Raw genomic sequence first — 19,505 nt, 5'->3', positions numbered from 1 at the left:
CGCTGTGCAGCATGGGACACGCGGTAGGAAGGTAAACAGGTGCCCAGCGGCCTGAAGTAACTCGTCCGGGTACCAGAGGCAGGTTGGTGGCCAAGCCGAGACTCCGTGGTCCCAGCTCGTTTCCCCGCTCTCGAGGCCGGGCGATGCGGCATCCTCCTTGCAGCGGCTGCCCCCGCGGTGCGGAGCAGCGGGCGGCCGCCCCTCAGCACCCCAGAGGCCGGGCACTAGTGTGCTGGGTGCTCGCTGTGCTGCGGGTTTCAAAAGGCAAAAATAAAGCATTGATACACGTTGAAGATCAGTGCAGGAGGGTTAGACAACTTAAGGCCTTGGAAGCTACAGCGAAAAACACACATCTCCTGTTGCATCCAATACATACAGTCCCAGGGTGGGCTGGAGCTGCGTCTGCATCCCCGCTTCAGCGCTGCCATTGTCCGTGCCCAGCAGTTAGTGAACTCCTGTGGCCAGGGCCAGAAACACCCGAGCGAGGCTGCAGGAAGGGCAGCCCTGGCCAGCAGCTGCCTCCTCCGATGAACTGCACGATATTGCCATGTAACCAGACCCGTAAGTGGGATTGGTGGGTTCACCAGTGTTGTCAAATCATGAGGATTTTACGTAGGAGGGAATGCTGTGCACCAACGGAATTGGGTCATTTTACATGAGAAGAGAATGGATTTTTAGGCTTTCCTTCAGCCCTTTCTAAAACTAGGGGTTACAGTTTTGCTAGGCCTCTACCAGCCAGACTTCTAAACTTAGACATGGTCCTAATGTAAGCCAAAAGCACAGTGACCTTAACATACTCTAAGCATGGACAGAGTCTGCTATAATACAGATTTCTAACACAGCACACAACCCTGCAGCATGATCTGGAGCTCAGCATTTTTTTTTGCTTGATTTTTCTTTACCACTAAACTTTGCTCTGACTCTGGTCTAAAATTTATTCTGTGGGCCTCTGCTTGCTCCAAACCAAGATGTAACTAGTTGCCTTAGCAAGTCTTCTGAAATAGGCTCACAGTCAGCTGACTGCCAAATCCTAAATCTAACTTGATGACCTCTATGTTCATTAAACCAGAAATGTATCCTGGTGACTTACAGTGACAGCAATGATCACTTTATTCTGGCATCCCTTTCTGAATGTCTGCCTTAGTCTGACTCATCACTTTCATCACAGCACAGATACTAATCCTACATGTAACCCTAGTGTTAATTCTACCCATTTAAAACCCGAATGTAATCCAGGTGGCTCTTGTCAGTACTAGAAGTAATCTGTTGCAGAAGTAAAGGTCATATGCTTGTTCTTGTTTTGTATCACGACCACCTTACTTCATTTAAAGTGATTTATAATTATATGGAAAAAGTGCACCAGATAAATGCTTTCAAATGAAGACTGAGATTCACTTTTGCCTTTCTGGTTTGCTGAATCTGTATGAATGCACAGTGAAGTGGGATAGTCATAACCTTTGGGAAGATCAGAGGCATGAGCTATGTAGTGACTGATGTTAAACCATTTACAACTTTGACTGCAGTCTGTTTTCTAGACTGTATCAGTATCTGGATCCATGTTCTGTGAGTTACAAAAATTCATAGGAAACCTTTGCACTAAGAGTTTACTGTTTAATTTAAAACAGAATATGACAATGAAAGTAAGATAAATGGTAGAACCAAAAGGGAAGACGAGGGCAATAGAACTGAATTAAGAAGAGCAAGGAAGAAAGTAAAATGTTAAATCATTTGGGAACGCAGGTTTGTTATTGCATAGAATCATTGCTTTGAATGATGATCAGAAAGTTTTATCTTCTCCCCACACAGATATGGTTAATTTCTTATAAACATAACACAGGACTTCAGAAAGGAAAAGTCAAGAAGGATTAATCTAAGAAGAGTTTGGATTATAGACCATTTTATAAATCGAGTGAAAGTCTGTTTTTGACTGTGGACATTTCAATAAAAAATGCAAAAAGCAAATGTGATTTGGAATACTAGAGATCATTAATCAGCAGGCCTTTCACAACAGCAATGATACAGTGGTCCTCTCTAAAGCAGATGAGAAAGGCATGCCAGCCACAAGTGAGATAAACAGGCAGAAACAGGCAATATCAAACAAAGTCTTACAGCAACATTAGTGGCTTATGGCTTCAGAGTAGATGACAGTGTTTGATGATTTGGAAAGAAATTCAAATGCAGAAGATAGAGCGAAAAAAGATGTGAGAAGGAACAGCATATACTTCCTGAACATACATCTTAATCGTACATTTCCTACCTCCATTAATTAATTTTACATTTTGCAAGTGACGTTAACTCATTCTATGGATAGAACAGGATGGAAAAGCAATACCTAATTTAAAAAAGGATATTAATTTTAGAAGAAGAGCTTTGGCTCCTGTTCAAAAAAATCCATGTGAGTTCAGGACAGACTCAAGTAAATGCTTTTCCTATGATGCAAACTTGAATCACGTTGAAACCAGTGGGACTTAAGAACATACTTAATGCTAAGAACATACTAAGAGGCTTTCTGGGATGGACTGAACAGATTGCCTAAATGAGTGAGGATCTTAGAGTAGGAGCTTTGTCTACAGACTATAGTGAGACATGAGTTACGGGAACATAGAACTGGAAGGAACAACCTTAACCATGGAGTCTCCTGAGATCATGGGAAACCATGCAGCAGATGCCAAATTTAGGAATTGCCTGTACTTCATACATAGTGCCAGTGGTGGCCTACAAAGGTCTAGGAAGTACTACTTTCTAGTACTCCATAATAAACTTCAGATCTCTTTTAGAAGAACAAAAGCCAAATGACGTGTCACAAGAAGAGAGAAGGGGACATCAAGAGCGCTGTTCATGACCTAGACCTCTACACAAACAAACTATTTTAATCTTCTAGATGATACTAAGAAGCAGATAAATCCTACAGTACAGAAGAAGGTGAAAAGCAGCAGCTAATCACACATGGAAAAAATAATTCTCTCCTCCTGACCCCAAATCTGGTAAATCTGCAGGCTTGGATTCTTTCCTTAGCTCTGAGATAGCTTCATGTATGATCTTGTGGCAAATTATCTTGCCTTGTGGTGGTCCAACTTATTGTAAAATATTCATAAAACTAAACTTTTGGGAGTGTTGTGGAGCTTAGTCAATTTAAAATAGTTAAATCTTTGTTTGAATGAAAGGTACTGAATAAAGGCAGCATTTTGTTTTGTAACAAAATAGGAAAATCTATTTAACAGCAAGGACTTTAAGGAGTAAACAACTAAACAGGAGAAGTCCTTTAAGTTATATGGCATTATAAATTGTGAGCTCCAAGGGAAAGATATCATCAGGTTCAATAACAGTGTAATTAGAGATAGAAAAAAAGACTAAAAAGAAAGTAGAGAGGTGTTAAGTATATTCAATGAATGCCTGTTCTGCGCAAGAATTCATTACAACAAATGAAAGTTATCATGGAATTTCGAAATTATGATTATGAAGGTTGCTGGAAGCTTAAGTCAAAATCCATTCTCCCATACACCAGGTAGTTTTCAAGTTGTAAAAGATACTGCAAGATTGATACAGGTGATATTAACCATCCTAATGAAGTTTGCTTTTGAGCAGTGACAGTATCCTACCAGGCATTTAGGAAATAGTTGTCCGCTTAGATGAAGCTGGTATTTCCACTGCATTTCCAAACATGGATTAGACCAGTCATGGGACTCAATTGCTTTTCTTCTGTCAAAAATATTTTTTTCTGTATATATTATGACAAAAACAATGCTTTCTGCTGATTAATTTTTCTTCTCCTGCCTGTCCACAGTAGATTATTCCTCTGTCTCCTTTACACCTTTCAAATTAAAACCATTATTAAATTCTGTGGTGTTAGTTGTCTTACTCAGTTGTTACTTAGTCTCTGCTTATTAGGCCTTTGACAGTTAGGTTGGAATTGATTGATAGGTGTCATTGGGAAGTTCTAGAAAACTATATTGGTCAATAGGTAACATATGCAGATCTGAGCACAGTTTGAGGATGCAACTAGGCATGAAAGTAAGCGTCAGACATTTAATGAGAAAACGGAATGAAGACAGTTGTTGCCAGAATCTCTATGGGAAAGTTGTGTGGTGTAATTACCGCTCTGTAATTTGTTAGTCCCGTTTTCATTCAGGAGTTTGTGGAGCTTCCTACTGCCACCTGCAGGGTCTGGTAAGCAGCTGCTGTTACAGGTTTTTGTGCACAAGCTGGGATCTGCTGTTAGGCTGCACTGTGAGAAGAGTGAAAGGGAAAAGTCTGTAGGAGGCAATCAAAGAAACGTGGGCAGAGAGGAAGGCCTCTCCGCTGGCTGCGGAGGTTGCGGGAGGAATCTGGGCTTTGACAGAGGGCTACCTCCGGGTAGGTCTCTGGTGGAGAAAGAGGTCACGGCCCCGGGTGCTCGTTACTGCTCCACTGATGGAAATACGGCTTCACTCCGCTGGCTCTGGTTCATAGGAGTTCACCCTAACCATCCTCCCGGCAGAAGCAAGTGCAGGTTAACTTCAGTTTTCCTTGAAACTAATTATGGTGCCTGGACTGCTACACCTCTGGCAGGGGAATGATGGTGAGCAGCTGCTGACCATGGGAAGCAGCTGAGGACAGTGACCTCTTTTTCTGGTACAGCAAGATCAGTGAGAGAGTGGCTTGATAGTTTCTTAGAAAGAAGGCTGGTGTTAGAATGAGAACAGACTCTTTCTGAGAAAATAATGTCGTGCAGAAGCATCCAAATGAAGCGTTTTTTCAGCCTAGTGGCAAAACCAACTGCCATATTCCATTCTCTTATGCTTCTCTCAGATACAAGACTTATCTGAAGGCATTTTTAGGTATCAAAGGGTTCTCCTCCCATGTGGCATGTGTTACATTTGTAGTATCTCCAGGCCGTTGTCTATATAGCCATTCAAAGCATAAATCCGTTTAAAACGCTGTGTCCTGTAACACAAAGAAAGGACTCATATGTGCTGTTTTCAGGATTGTTTCATGTCTTACACATTTTTTAACATATGTTTCAGGACCCAGTTAGACCTTTCCAATAAGCCAGGTGGGTTTGATGCCTGCCATGCCCACTCTAAACCGTGCTCCCCCTTGTTCCTTTAACTGTTTCATCTTCAGTATTTTCTTAGCTTGGCATATAATGAAGGAAGGCGGTAAAGTCAGTTCCCTGATCCTTTAAGATTTCCTTGGATGTTCCTACCAGGTAAAATCTCCATGGTTCATTTGCTGTCGCAATAGATTAAATGCATCCTCTTAAAAACTCTTGTTTCCACAGTTTTTGACAATTTTAGTACAAATCTAAAACAGATAAATGTGAAAAATATTTAGAAAACCAACACCAATACATTGTCCGTTTGCATAAACTTCCAAGGTTTTTCAGTAGCATAAATGACTGCTTTGTGGTTAGCAGGGATTATAATCTTTCCTCCCCCATGTGGTACATACAGAAAACCTCTTCTGTCCATTTTGTACCAGCACAATTTTTGCTTTCGATAGCATAAAGACATGCACTTGTATGTCACATCCATCTAATAGATTCCAAGGCAAATCATTTATGCTTATAGGAAGAACTATGGCAGGTTTTGTACCAGCAGGAATTTTGGCTGTATTCTAAAATAAAACTATATTAGCATATCACATTATGGTATGAGTCACTCTATGAGTTTCTGTATCACATGACCTGTATGGGGATGATGGGATCATTTAAATTCTTCAGTATAAATTAAGATGGTTGCAGTACCATTTAAAAATGACTTGAAACTGCAATTTTTTAAAAAATGAATTTCTGGAGAGCAAGGGATGTAATTTCCCATAGGCGAATTCTAGAGCTGTGCTTTGCGGTTCCCTCTGGCACATGACCAGTTATGCTCTTCTACATGACTAGAATATCTCATATGATATTCATGTATGTGTCTCATTTACGTGGCAATTACACAGGTGATAAGGAAGTGATATAGAGCACTTGCAAAAGGGTGGTGGTGTGTGAGCTGTCTCAACAATTCAAATGAGCTGCCGTTTATTCACTGTTTATATCTGGGGATTTGTCAGGAAACAGGGCAGGTGTGTGTGTGAATAGTTCTGGCTCGAAGACTTGTAGGCTGGTTATCACTGACTTAGAGGAGGCTTTGTATAATTTAGGTTTGGAAATTTCAGTTAGCTATAAGTGGAGAAATATTTCATGAAATAGAACTGCTTGTGAAATTGCATTCATATCTGGCCTGGTGGATTTTGTGATCCTATTTTTCCTTGTCCAGTGACTTCAATACTGAAGAATTAAGCCTAAGCTCAAGTTTCCATGATATACCCCCCTCCGCAACAGTTACAGCTATTTAAAAATATTTACAGCAATGAGTTGCTCAAAAGCTGGAGGAAGGCTGAGAAGGAAAGCAGTGGAGTTAGGACTTTGCTCTTCAAGAGAGCAGACTTCTGTTTGTGTAGCATATTGCTAGACAGAATCACCTGTGAAGCTGCCATAACCTGGAGAGATGCCTCACTATAGCAGGTTAATTTTTAAAGGAAATGTACTGAGAGCTCAGGAATAAACCATCCTGTTGTGCAGGAGGACTGGAAAATTCAGTAGAAGGCCTAATCATCATTCCTGATGAATTAACCCCCCCCAAAAAAGGAGCATTCAAGAAGCATAAACAAGAGTAGATTGCAAAGGCCAAGTACAAAAACATTGCTCAGATGTGTGGAATTGAGATCAGGAAGTCCAAGGCTCAGTTGGAGAAAAAAACTAGTGCAGGACATAAGGGGAAATGAGAGGGATTTCACAAGGGTGCCATAGCAAAAGGAATCAGAGAAAATGTGGGTCTGTTGACAGATGGAAGGGACAATCTGGCGGTGGACGATAAGCAAAAGGCTGAAGTGCTCCCAGCCCCATCAGTCATAGAAAGGAGAGGAAATTTGCCACCCAGATGTTCCCAAAGCATTGTAGTTACACCTCTTACACTGGAGCAGTTGTCAAACCTGTCAGCGGTATTTGGAAAGGAGCTAAACACTGGTCTCCCAGACTGGGAGCAAATTTGCTTCAGTCATCCTGTTGAGCTTTTCCACTTTGGATACAAAGTGGATACTTTGGATACCTTGGTTTTGGTCTCAGAGTCAAAGGTGTTAACACATTACATAACTATAGAAGAGGAATTCATGTTTTTACTATAGAACCTTTGGCCAGGAAGTATTTGATATGCAGAGTATTAAATAGGGCTTAAATTTTAAATGACATTGCCTAGGACAGTCTTATATAGTGACCTTTCAGATTTAACATCTTTTTCATAGCATTAAATAATGACAGTTTTCCAGTTTGGGGGAAGGAGAGGAATTAGCTGATATGGTCAGAATCTGTTGTTGCTGGAATGTGATTTCAGCCCTTGAAAACAGACACAGGGCTTGCATGTATGGTACTGTCCCTTACCCAAAACCTCATTAGCCAGAGGTGAATGAATTGAAGTCTATTAGGACCTCAAGACAAGCTAATAGAAACTCTGTTTTTGCCAGTCTCAGCCCTGAGCACATGGTTCTGTTACAGGACTTTTATTTCACTCATCCTAGTGTCAGTTTTCTCAGTCTCTGGCAAAAAACATTGTAGAAAAAGTTAGATGTTCAAGAGCTCCCTGCCCCCTTATTTTTCTCTCCTCAGGTAAGAGCAACATTCTCTTCAAGTTGCTCTCTTTGTCTTTAAATCAAAATTGTCTGAACCTGATGACTTCCACATATTTCTTATGCTTCTCCAAATCTTGTTTACTTGTCTAGGAACCTGGATTACAGTTTGGCTTGTCTGGGATTTCTCCAATTGATGCCAGCATCAGAGGCTGGAGATGCTGGATGTGAACAGTCCTGTGAACTCCAATCCATTTTGCTACTTCTCTTCCATCTCTCATGCGTAATCAAAGGTCAGAGCCATTATTTTGGGTTCTTCATGCAGGAGAATTTATGAGTAATGTTTTTTCGTAGTTGCATATAAATCTAAACCCATTATGTATTATCTTTTCAGGAAATAATCCTTTATCAGCAGACATGGAAGTGCCTAGACAGCCATTACATCTCTAAAACATGACAAAGAGCACAACATCAAGGAGTGCTATCGTGCTGCTGTGTTTTGAAGAATGATGTGCTGCAACAAATGTTTATTTTTCCTGACTGATGTGAAAGATGTAAAAGAAAGCTGTTTTTAAAGATCATATTGGGGAATTGATCTCAGGAAGAAAGATTATCCTTGAAATAACCTTTCCTATGTCTGAAAGAATACAGTTTCAGAAGTAACTATAGATGTGTTTGAATGGGAAGAGATTCTCAGAATGAGGTGTGATTATTCCTCAGCACAGATGTTCTCACCAGTGCCTGTTCACTGTGCAATGAACCTTTCGAGAGATGCAATTAGAATTGCTTAGTACTGTTGGGAGCTCTGAGCATTAGAGACCTAGGACTGGATCTGCAACAGAGTTCAAGATGCACTTCCCTCAGCAGGGAGTATAGGAGTGTGATGGCTTTGTTCAGGTTTGAAATCAAGGAACCAAAAGGGTGTTCGAGCACCAACTTGTCCCCATGTAATTTACAGCAACTTTAAGGCAATCTCTGTGGAGATCAAGGGCATTTCTGGTACTCTGTGCTAGTACAGTAGTTCTGTCACTTTTAACTAGTGCTGCTTTACAGAGCCAGCTCTGCGTGTAGGCAAAACTCAGTTTTGCTGACCCCAGGAAGAGGACAAATTAACGACACAATTCAACTTTGCATTGGCAGCGCAGTGGCTTATATACCAGGATTGAGGTACCAACTCAAATAAGCACTTTGCCCTCCCCAAAATAGTCTTGTTTTCTGTGTGCCTGGCTCTATTCTACCTCCTTGGCCTTCCCCTTGTCAACACTAAGGATCTTGCAAAAGAGTGAGATCCTGCCAGCTGGTGGGAGGGGAAATGAAAAGGAGAATGATCAATCATCCTGTTCCCTTACAAAATATTTCCTTTTTCTGCTGTGGAGCAGAGAGTAGCAGAACTACTCTCTGCACAGCCTCTCACTGTGCTGGGGTGCAGCCTGATGCAGGTAGATACCATAGCTGCCCATGCTTCACCTCATCAGGATTAGAGAGGCTGGCATCAGAAAAAACTCCTCCTTCACTGAATTAGTGTTAGGTAGGCACATAACCATTACTGATTGCTGCTGTGAGACTTGCTACTGCACTTAATGTGGCTTCATCAGTTGAGCATCAGCCTTTGGCTGTGCCTCAGTCCTCTGCTCCCATGCTGTGAAATGGACAGGTATATGGCTTCTAGCTGTAATGTCATCCATATTCTCCCTGTATTGTAGGAGTCCTTAGGGACAAGATGTATCAGATATTCAGCCTGTTTGCACCACTGCAATATCACAAAACACATGGAAACTGCTTTGTGCCTGCTTTTTTAGGTTAGAAAAGCTTGATGTAAATGCCTATTTGCAGTTATTGATACAAGGTACTTCTCCTTTCTGGGTGAAGGCAGTCATAATGTTCCTATTTTTAAAATATGATACTTAAATTATGATATAGTTAATTGGTAAGTTCCTTGATAAGCAGAAAGGAATCTGCGTAGGGGAAGATCCTAAAGAAAATAATTATACATCATTCAGTTAGAACTGAAATGGAAGACCAAACTATGAGATCAGAACATAGAGATAATGATTTATAATGCGTGAATCAATGAAGAAGGGTAAGCAATGGTAAGGCACAGACATTCATAAAAGGATAATAAGGCATAGATCTAGATGATTATGATTAAAGAGGATGAAACTTCACCTGTTACAATCTGTCCAAAGGCTCAGGAAGTATAGTGCCCCCATCACCTGCTTTTGATCATGTCACTCCTGTTGTTCCCTTTTCCCTTTTCTGTCAGCATGGTTCATGGTCTCACCTTTCCCAGGGCTTTGTCTTTAAAGCGTAGGAGGCTGTGCACTTCACCTCTGAATTTCTCTTTAGTCCCTGACATCTCTGTAAGAATCATTACTTCCCCTCTTGGAAGGAGACAGGAACCTTGAGCTCATATTCTAGTCTAGCCTGTGGACTTTGTAGAGAGCAGAAAGAACTGTTCTTTTCTATCACTTTTGACTTCTTTGAGTGGTTTCACACAATGGCTGTTTATCAGGTGTCATCCCCTCTTCCACCAACTGCTGCCTCCCAGCATTGTCCTGGGTCCTCTGTTCCAACTCTCTTTCATGCCATTTGAATAGTTGAGAAGATACTACAGATTTTTAAAGTTTCACTCAAATGTTTTATTAATTGAGAACTACAGATGTGAATTAACTAAAACTGTTCATGAGTCTGAGACATTATCTATCAGTACTTTAACAGCTTATAAAAAGGTGGAATAGTGTGAAAGTTTTGACATCTTTTAAAGAATGGTTTGATTTATCATTTCAAAATAACAGCCCAAATAAATAAAATAAATTACCTTCTGGAATGAGATTGCTTCATCCTGGGCTCAATAAAAAATTCATTTTGAGGAGAAGCTACTTATTTGTTTTCTTTGTTTGTAATGATAAAACAGAAGATGCTTTGAGGCGAGCCAAAAAGCCTTCTCCTCTTCCTTAAGCATGGTCTCTTCACTCCTCTATATGCTAGTTTGCCAACTACCAAGAACAGTTGCTTGTACAGCTCTAGTCTGGATTTCATGTTAATGATCAGCCTGAAGGTGGCTTTGGTGAATCTTTTTTATTTCCCACTGTGTAAGCCTCAGAAAGATACACATAATCAGCTACTGTTTCTTAGCTGAGAAGCAGCAGCTTCCAGAGGAAGAAAGGCTGGTGTTTAAAACACTAGCTCATCTTTTTTTCTGCAGTTGTGAGAATCACTCTTGGTTATTTATATCAGAATTACCTAAGGAACTGCAGCTGTGTCCTTCTTTTTATTTATGCAGTCCAAATCAAATCCTTTGTGTCTATTTTATCTTCCTAATTTTCGTATGTTTTCCTGCTAGACATGGAAATAATGGAAGCTGTAAGCTTTCTGAATATATCCCAGTAGGAAGTGAGTTAAAAGAGCTAAAAAAGAAGCTAATTATGAAAGATGTTACAAATAATATGGTTTTATATTTAGAAGCCACCTTTTTATTTTTGAGCATCTGATTTTTCCTGTTTAGGTCTTTCTTCCCAAAGAAAGGTTTTAATTATGTGGTGAATTCTTTTAGAGTCCCTTGGTAGATAGTAAATGAAATATATTAAAATTGGTATTTAGCTTCAGAACTTCTACTCTTCCAAAATGCTGAATGTGAGCTTCTAATGACATTCATTTGCTACTATATCCAGAGATTTATGTGATGCTCTTATTGGCCATTTATTTGCCTTACCATTTGCTGTTGCTTCTAAAGTGAGTTACTTGACATCAAGGCATCTGCCTGAATTTTGGGCTGAGACGTAGTGTGGATTGTACTTTAAAAGTCTGTTTTCAGCAGGGTAATTTATTGTTTGTTAGGGTGGAATTTCAAGATATGTTATCTTTTCTCATCATTCTTTCAAATGTACTCTGCCAAAAAGGAACAAATCAAAGTCATTCCAATGTTTATATTCTGAATGGCATCTATTTATTCAATCTCACAATTCCCTAATGATTAAGTAAGGTATGGGGGAAGCAAAGCTATTTAAATCAGAACAGAATGTTTCTCTTTTTATATGGCAGGTGGGAGAAATGGCTTTCTAAAGAGGCATTAGAAAAGTCAGTGAAAGAAGAACCTTAAGCAGTGAATGCAATCAAAATGGGGGCTCGGCCTGACTTCTCTGTCTATTAGGTTGGCCCACTCTAGCAGTAGGCCAAATCCGTTCTCCTGTAGAGGCTGCTGGCCATCCATCCTGGCATGGTGAAGGCACTGATTTTTTAACACTACATCTTTTGTGCAGAGGTAACAATCTCTTCTCTGCAAGGACCTTATGGGCACTGCAGTGAGACTTGTCCCTCAGGCTTCAGTGACAACAAGAAGAGCATCTAGTTGAACGAACTGATCTACCACGTTGCTAGCTGTTTAAGGAGATGTTTTTGCTATGTCTCTGTGGCAGCCTCCTTATAGACTCCAGGGAGTGCCTGAACTGCCTGTGTCCACACATCAAGGTTTCTAGTTTTCCTAAATCTCAATTTCCTAAATCCAGTTGTGGCCCTCTGTGAATATTATGGGACTGCTCCAAAGTGAGATCCTAGCACACCATCTGCTGCCATATGGAGGTAAAATCCAGCCCAGCACTTTGGACCTGAGGGAGGGCAGTCTGACTGTGCTGTCCTCTGGTGAAGAGAGTAGACAAGCAGATACTGCCATTCAGACCTTACAGGCGGTGAGCCACATAGCTGGCACATAGCACCCTCCAGGACTGGTGTAGGAGGCGACTGAAAGTGCTTGTGCACTAGTTTCCATCCATTGAAATGATCTTATGTACTAACACTGCAGATTTTAGAGTAGGTGTTGCTATTTGTCTGATCTCCCCCTTTTGTGTTTTCAGTTGTGCATATTTGACCTATTTGTTTATATATGTAGTTGCTCTACTTTTAAAAAGCTTTCAGAAGGACATGTCCACGGTTCACTGTGCAGGCAGGAGGAGATAGGGAAGTAGATTGTTAACACAGGAATATTGCCTGTTGACTGAATGGACCTTATACATATTGAAACACACAAATTTGGATACAATTTTGTAGTGGTTGGTCACAGAGCTTGATCTCAGTTCTTTATGAGGATTTCTATGTAAATATGGCTGACATTGTAAATATGGCTGACACCATATAGGTGGTGTTTGCCACAATTCAGAAAGGACAGTTGCCTTTTTCCAAGAGAAGATTCAGCCACAGGCTGTGTCACTGGGTGGGAATATCCCTCACCTCTGCTGGCTTTGAGCAAATATATAGGGAGAACTATACTATATGCTGTCAAGTTGCTGATGTTAATGTCTCTAATCCTTACAGGAAAATGCTTCAGAGAGGAGACATGCCACCACCACCGCTGCTGTTGAGGGAGATGCAGATGATTCTGATGCAGTATTTAGCGAAATTGTCCGGTGCTTCCCCATTTGGACGCCTTTGAGACTTCGGAGAATGCCACAGTTGCAAGTTTGGTAAAAGAGATGTTCAGTGGTTGTGGTAAGAAATTAAATGATGAAAGATCAAGAAAATTGAGTAGCAAATATACAAACTAAGCAGCTAAGATAGAAGGCAGAGGGAAATAGATTGTGTTAGCACCGTGTCTTCTAACACATCGCATTCAGTATGATCAGGAATTTATTCTGACCTATTTAACACCTTGTTTTTTCTCTATATCCAAACTTACAAGTGGTATTTGATATGAAAACACAAATGTTGCTAGCAAAGTCTGCAATTGGAACTGAAGTGCCTGCAGGGGCAACTTCTCTGAGGCCCAGGTAATGCCAGGTCCCCTCTAGGGTGAGTAACATCAAAGCGCAAATCGCTTATTGTTCAGAAGAGAAGGAAGGAAAAGCCCATACCCTGGTCACTGTTTTGATCTCCATGGTTGCATATCCGAGCTGCCTGCTAGAGCACTGTGTCATCCATCAGGGAAACCAGCAATGTTGAGCATCGCTGCAATAGGAATAGCAGTTGACTTCTTTTCATGGTATCCTAGAAGGTAATATTTGGCATGTTTTGTTTCTTTTTTATATTGCATTGTATCAGGAAGTCATATTGTACTTACTGACTTATTAGGATCGAAAACAGGATGGCTCCATAGACAAAACAAAATTTCAGCTTGAAGCTCACAGACAAGTGAACACTGTGTGGTCAGCTGACAGTGTCCTTGAATCATTGCTGAGATAATTTTAAATGCTTGTTCCCTTATTTTCCAGTTACTTTTAGAGTAGCCTGTGTTTTCAAGATTGAAGTCCCCTCACCCCCCAAAAAAGAAACCACACACAGACCCTTCATGCAACCAGTACAATAACTTTTTGCATTTCCCTTATGATTTACCCTTTACTTTTATTGATATTCAACAAGATACAGCTTTCTGAGCACTCTGTGTTCATTAGCGAGCATCATGATCACCATGTATAGATTGTTCCAACAATAAAGTGAATACAGAGGCTTTACTTTTTAATTTTATTTCATGTGAAAGAACTGAAGTAATATAGCTCATGTTAAATTTGAAACCTTTGGTGATACCGAATACACCTTAGTGCTGTTTTTGGATATGAGATCTGCTGGAACATTCTGTGAAAGAGAGAAATCTGTCCGGTAATAGGAGACAGAGAGACAGAGGCAGAGAGACATATTTTTCTTTGGGTTACATTATGTGTCAGTTCAGTCTTCTGGGTGGCTGCAATCTATGTGGGGACCTCAGATTTGTACCTTGAGTTCTGCTATGCTTTACATGATGCCTGTACAATGAAGTCATATTGTATTAGTTTGTTTGCTCTATATGTTGCAATGTTGCTACATTTAAGTCAGAGAAGACCTCATCAGAATAAATGCAGAGCAATACAACAGATGAATTTCAGTGCCAATAAGTGCAGTTAATGCCTTTGGAGTAAAAAAAAAAAAAAAAAAAAAAAAAGAATCCCTGCAACTAGGAAGATATAATGATTAGCTCTGAATAAGTCGCTATGATTCATGGAGAAAAGATCTGGAGTTATCATGGGCAATACTCTAAAAAGCATCAATGTAATGCTCAGAGAAGGTCAAAAAGGCAACCACATTAGAGATCACTAGGGAAGAAATGGAAAACAAAACACCATCATTATGCCACTGAATAAATACATGGTACTTTCACAGGAAGAGTCTGTACAGTTCCAATGTTAATGACAAAAAAACTGGGGAATTGGCTAGGGCTCTCCCACGATTTCTCTCCAGGCATCCACGAGTTTTTTTGTCTGCACTGTTTTCAGACTCTTGTTCAGTGGCACCTCCCTGCCCTGACAGCAGGAATGGTTAATATAGCCGAGATAATAGGCATGCATTTGGAGTACTACGTGAAACTCTGCAGTTTCACAAGGTTTTTGGTACCATGTCGATGTTCCAAATGGAGCAAGGGGTACAGAAAGACCTGACTGAGCATTCTCTGGGATGCAGAAGCCTAATGGAAATTAGCTACCTCTGACTGCTGCAGGAGCCTGGCTAACTATTTCAGGCTAGCAGGTCACCTGGTTTGGCTGTTGGTGGCTGCCTGCAATGTAGCTTTTAAAGTGGATTATGAACCTATGGATTACACTGATTTTAGACTTTCAGTGCTCAGAAGCTGTCAAACTAGAGCGTTTTAATGTTTATTTTAGGAAACAGAAGAAAAAGAGAGAAAGATTTTTTTTTCCTTTCATTCATTTGTTCATTTTCTGAAGAAGCAATACGAAAACCATACCTGGGCCATAGCAGTATGGAAAAGAGGAGACATGAGATAGGAGATTGGAGAAGTCGTCTAGTCCATTATCCTGCTCTAAGACGGGAGCAGCCATACATCTCAGGGATTTATCTGGTCTACTCTGTGAAATTTCAAATGATGGAGATTCAAGCCATATATTCTGGTGCTTAATTATTCTCACCATCAGGAAATTCTTCTCAGTATCTAACTCTGTATCTGGTTTTGGTTATGCAATTCCATTATTTTTGTTCTCTGAATCTTTCCTTGGCAACAACGTTTTTCACATTTGTAATCTGTTGTACAATTTACCTTAGACTTCTCATCATTAGGCTAAATAATCCCAACTCCTTCAATCTTTCCTTGCAGGTCATGTCCTCTAGACCTCTGATCATTCGCATTTTTCTCTCTCTGTGCTGCATGCTGTCAGCATCATTCAACAGGGCAACATGAATGGCAATATTTTGCATCACATTTATGACAACTTAGCCCCATCATTAACTGTATGAAATCCTGAATAAAAATATCTAGACCCTTGTGCATAGCATCTGAATTCAATAACTGAAGCCAGGTACAAAGGGAATAAAATGTATAAATATAATCTTTTTACTTAGTCCTTGTCAAATGAGGAGGTCACTATTGCTAACAGTTTGGCAAAAGAGGTATCTACTGGGTTTGTTAATGGCAAATTCTTGTGCTTGTGTCAGGGGTCATGCTGAGCCAAGCCACACATTGGCTTATATAAATGTCAGCCCTTGAGAAGAGCTCTTGGCAGCAAGCATCCAGATCAAAGCCAGACTTTTTGGGTTCATTTCTCACTTGATTGAAATGCTAACAACATTGCAGAAAAAATTTCTGTATTAAGGCTGAGACCGCCTACCCAGACTGACACGATCGTTGGTAAAGATTTGCTTGCTGATACTTCTCCTGTTGAAAATATGTTTGCTAAAAAACATTTGTAAATATTGCCTGTCTCAGGAGTAGCTTTGAGGACTGGGACCTACGTAATTTACTTATTCTCCCCAAAATTGAGGCTGATGGTGGTCCAGTTTGTGAGGCGGTGTGTTTTGTAAGAGACCCCCAAATCAGATTGGAGCATCTGGGTTTCCCTCAGACACCCCTTTCTAGGGGCTGGCCTGTTTTTCAGGCACTCTTCTTCCAAGAAGGGCTAGGGAAAGAGTCCACAGCAGTGGGAGCTGGTAGTCTTAGGAGGAGAGAGAGACTTAATGAATGTTCATAGCTTTGTTAATCAGATACTGAGGTCCCACCACAGGCATTCACTTCCCCTTTATAATAGTCCTACAATGAACTCCCCCAAAATAGTTTTCTCACAGCTCATTTATTTGTTCTACTTAAAATTAGTCTTTTTTAGTGTGTCTGGATGCTATTCTAAGTAGATTGCAAAGGTGATTTTAATGTAGTGAATAGAATTTAAAACATAACTTCCCAACATCTCCATAATACCACATGTCCTACCCTTACCGCTAACAGTGTCTTCACTCAGTCTTCCATTCCAGTATAAAAATTTGGGAAGGCCTCTCTTAGGTCATTATGTCCCAAGGTAGGATTGCCTATGTATGGTTCAGACCAAAGTTTCACCTTGTCCAGTGTCCTGCCCGTGACAGTGTTCAACAACGGGTGACTGAGGTGTTGTAAGGCCTCACAGTGGATGACAGCCTGCCAGGTCCACCCTGAAGAGCAGTCCAAAGCCTGGCTTCCTCCTGCGGCCAGAAACCCATGAGTGCAGCTTCAGCGCAGGGGATCCCAGGGATGTTTGAGAAAGGCCCCTGTGTCACTAGACTGCCTGATGTTGCCTCTAGGACATGCAGGCTGTCCTGAGTGCCAGACCCCTCTGTCAGGCAGGGAAGGCAACTCTGGGAGGGCATTAGAGCATGTCTCTTAAGCTCCTCTCTTTTCCCCTGGTATAAAGCTTACCGCAGACAGGCAACAGAGAGCAGCAGTTAATTTGGCTTTGAGGCTAATTTGGCCACAGCTGCTGCCACATCCTGCAAGGAGGCTGGCACTGGCTGAAGCAGATGTGCTCCACCAGTGTGTAAGCAAGGGTAAACACAGGTAAATGGAATAATTCACCAGTTCTAGTAGTCTAATTTAGCAATATTGAGTTTACAGCTTTTCCTGTATGTCATGCAGTTGAGCTTATCTCCTTTTTTTACCACCATACCATGGGCTAGTTTAAATGTTAAAATCACCATCTTAAATTATTTTCAGAACCCAAGTGGCAACTGGCCCAGCACAGAGAGCACAGGGGCCATGCACTTGCAGTGGGAACTTCTGTTAATATCTAAGGCAAATCGGACAAAGTCTTACTAATGTAAAGCTATATACAAATTTCAAATCAGTATGCTGAACATGAGGAGACTCTCTGTGGAATAAAAGCTTCTAAATTGCCTCTCATTTTTTGCTAGTGTTGTTAATGAACTGTAGGAACACTATCATAATTTCCTGGGTGGGAAACAGGCAGCATTCAGTATTTTCAAACAGGTTTTCATGATCGAATACTTCAAGGTATAATTATAGACGACCTGTTCTATTTTATGAGTATCAACATCTGTTATCCTATCCAGACTGTCAGTCATGGCCTATTCTTTTTGGTTCCATTCAAGTGTAAAGAATACTAGCAGTATCCTCTGCAATGCCATTTCGCCCTTTCCAGAAATAGCATAAAGAAATTTTGTCTAATATTGTTTTCCCCTAGCAAGCTAAACATACAGTAAAAATGATAAAAACAAAGTGTTAAGAGCATGTATTCATAGCATGTACTTCTCTGTTGGTGTGTTAACTGCAATTCATAGTGCGAAACTTTTAGAGAGCCTCCATGCAGAGAGAAAAAAGCTTTCGATAATAAATCATGAGACTGGGTATTCACACAACCATTAAGTGCTGATTGAAATGTAAGTTTCTAGAAATACTGAACATGTAAGGAGTCAAATGGCCTAATAATTAGATGGCAAATGTCACAGAAATGCTTCTGGTATAAAGCATCTGCCTTCACATTTCATGATACACACATGCAGTTAGTGTCGGACAGCCGTAACACAATAACTGGAAGAACGGCACGCAGAATGAGCAACCATTTATACTGCTGCATGTTTCTCCTTGAGAGAGATATGTAGGTATGTATGTGCATGTATCCTTGTACACAGGTACAAACACTGATGCTTCTTTGGTAGAGTCTGGACATGTGTATGCTGGGGCAATGAACCAGGTTGGAAAATAAGTTGATTGACATGTTATTAGACATAATTTACTATGTCACTATTAATACCCATTTCCCTTCCAGAGTGCAGCTCGCTAGCTAGAGGAGCTGTCACACCGCAGGTCAACCCTGTCCGCCCCTGCAGAGCCCGTGCACCATGCTCACTCCTCTCTGGGCCACTGCTGACCTGGGATACAGTGCTGGCAGCAGATCTCTCTGATTTTAGCCTGTTTACCCCCAAACCTTCCTTTTTTTTGCGTGGAAAAAGCATAGGTACTTCCTTAGATACATGCTGCCTGCTTGTCTTTTGCAAAAGGCTCAGACCCAAGCTATCCCCACAACTCTCTAGTCAATACTGTCTGCTTAGGAGGTGTTTGGAAATCACAGGACTGTTTGCAGAGGTAGCACCTCTGCATTTTAGGTGATGATGAAGGATAAGGCATTTCTAGGAAATGCAGTGCCATGGTCTGCAAGGCAGGTGCTGCTGCTGGAACAGCAGCATTGCTGGTAACCAGCAAGGTCCAGCCAGGCTGAGGAGGGGCCTGGCTATGTTGCTGCTTTCTACTCCTGTAATGCAGAGTTTACGGGTGTTAGACTCTCCAGTAGAAATACATCTTGTAGAAGAAGCTCCAATCTTCTGCAGGAAAGTGCTTACTGTAGAGAGGGGACAGACTGAGAAACTCCATTTTAAAAAGGGGTAGATTTCCCTCCCCTGTGCAAATGCTGTTATGATTTTGTACCAAATTTCTGTTGTTTTCTCTCTCTACACCCTCTGTAAGCCCATCTCATGTGACACATTTATTTAACAATATCAAACAGAAAGGAAAATAGTAAATACTTACCTGTACCAGCCCAGCACAGTATGTCTTGCAGAACCACACTTGCAATGCCTCCTCGCAGACAGGCCTTTTTTGAATGTATTACAGTGATGAGAGCCTATTGATTAATCTTGGCTGTGAAGGCTGTGAAGGTCCTGACTGCTGATTAGAATTCCTTGCTGAAAAA

At 40.9% G+C, this 19,505-nt stretch overlaps 1 long non-coding RNA gene across 2 annotated transcripts; it reads left to right on the top strand.

Annotated features, from left to right (window-relative positions):
- The first annotated feature begins 141 nt into the window (after positions 1 to 141).
- LOC112978705 (uncharacterized) lies at positions 142 to 10,449 on the top strand. 2 transcript variants are annotated; one of them, XR_003257979.2, is made up of 3 exons: positions 142 to 561; positions 7,738 to 7,877; positions 7,979 to 10,449. It is a non-coding gene; the product is annotated as an uncharacterized LOC112978705 (long non-coding RNA). The 2 variants fall into 2 exon arrangements; XR_010388197.1 differs by having other exon boundaries at positions 142 to 2,984.
- Positions 10,450 to 19,505: the final 9,056 nt, after the last annotated feature.

The sequence above is a fragment of the Dromaius novaehollandiae genome, chromosome 1, assembly GCF_036370855.1.
Source record: "Dromaius novaehollandiae isolate bDroNov1 chromosome 1, bDroNov1.hap1, whole genome shotgun sequence".
NCBI classification, from domain to species: domain Eukaryota; kingdom Metazoa; phylum Chordata; class Aves; order Casuariiformes; family Dromaiidae; genus Dromaius; species Dromaius novaehollandiae.
This window is presented reverse-complemented; position numbering and strand designations above follow the sequence as displayed.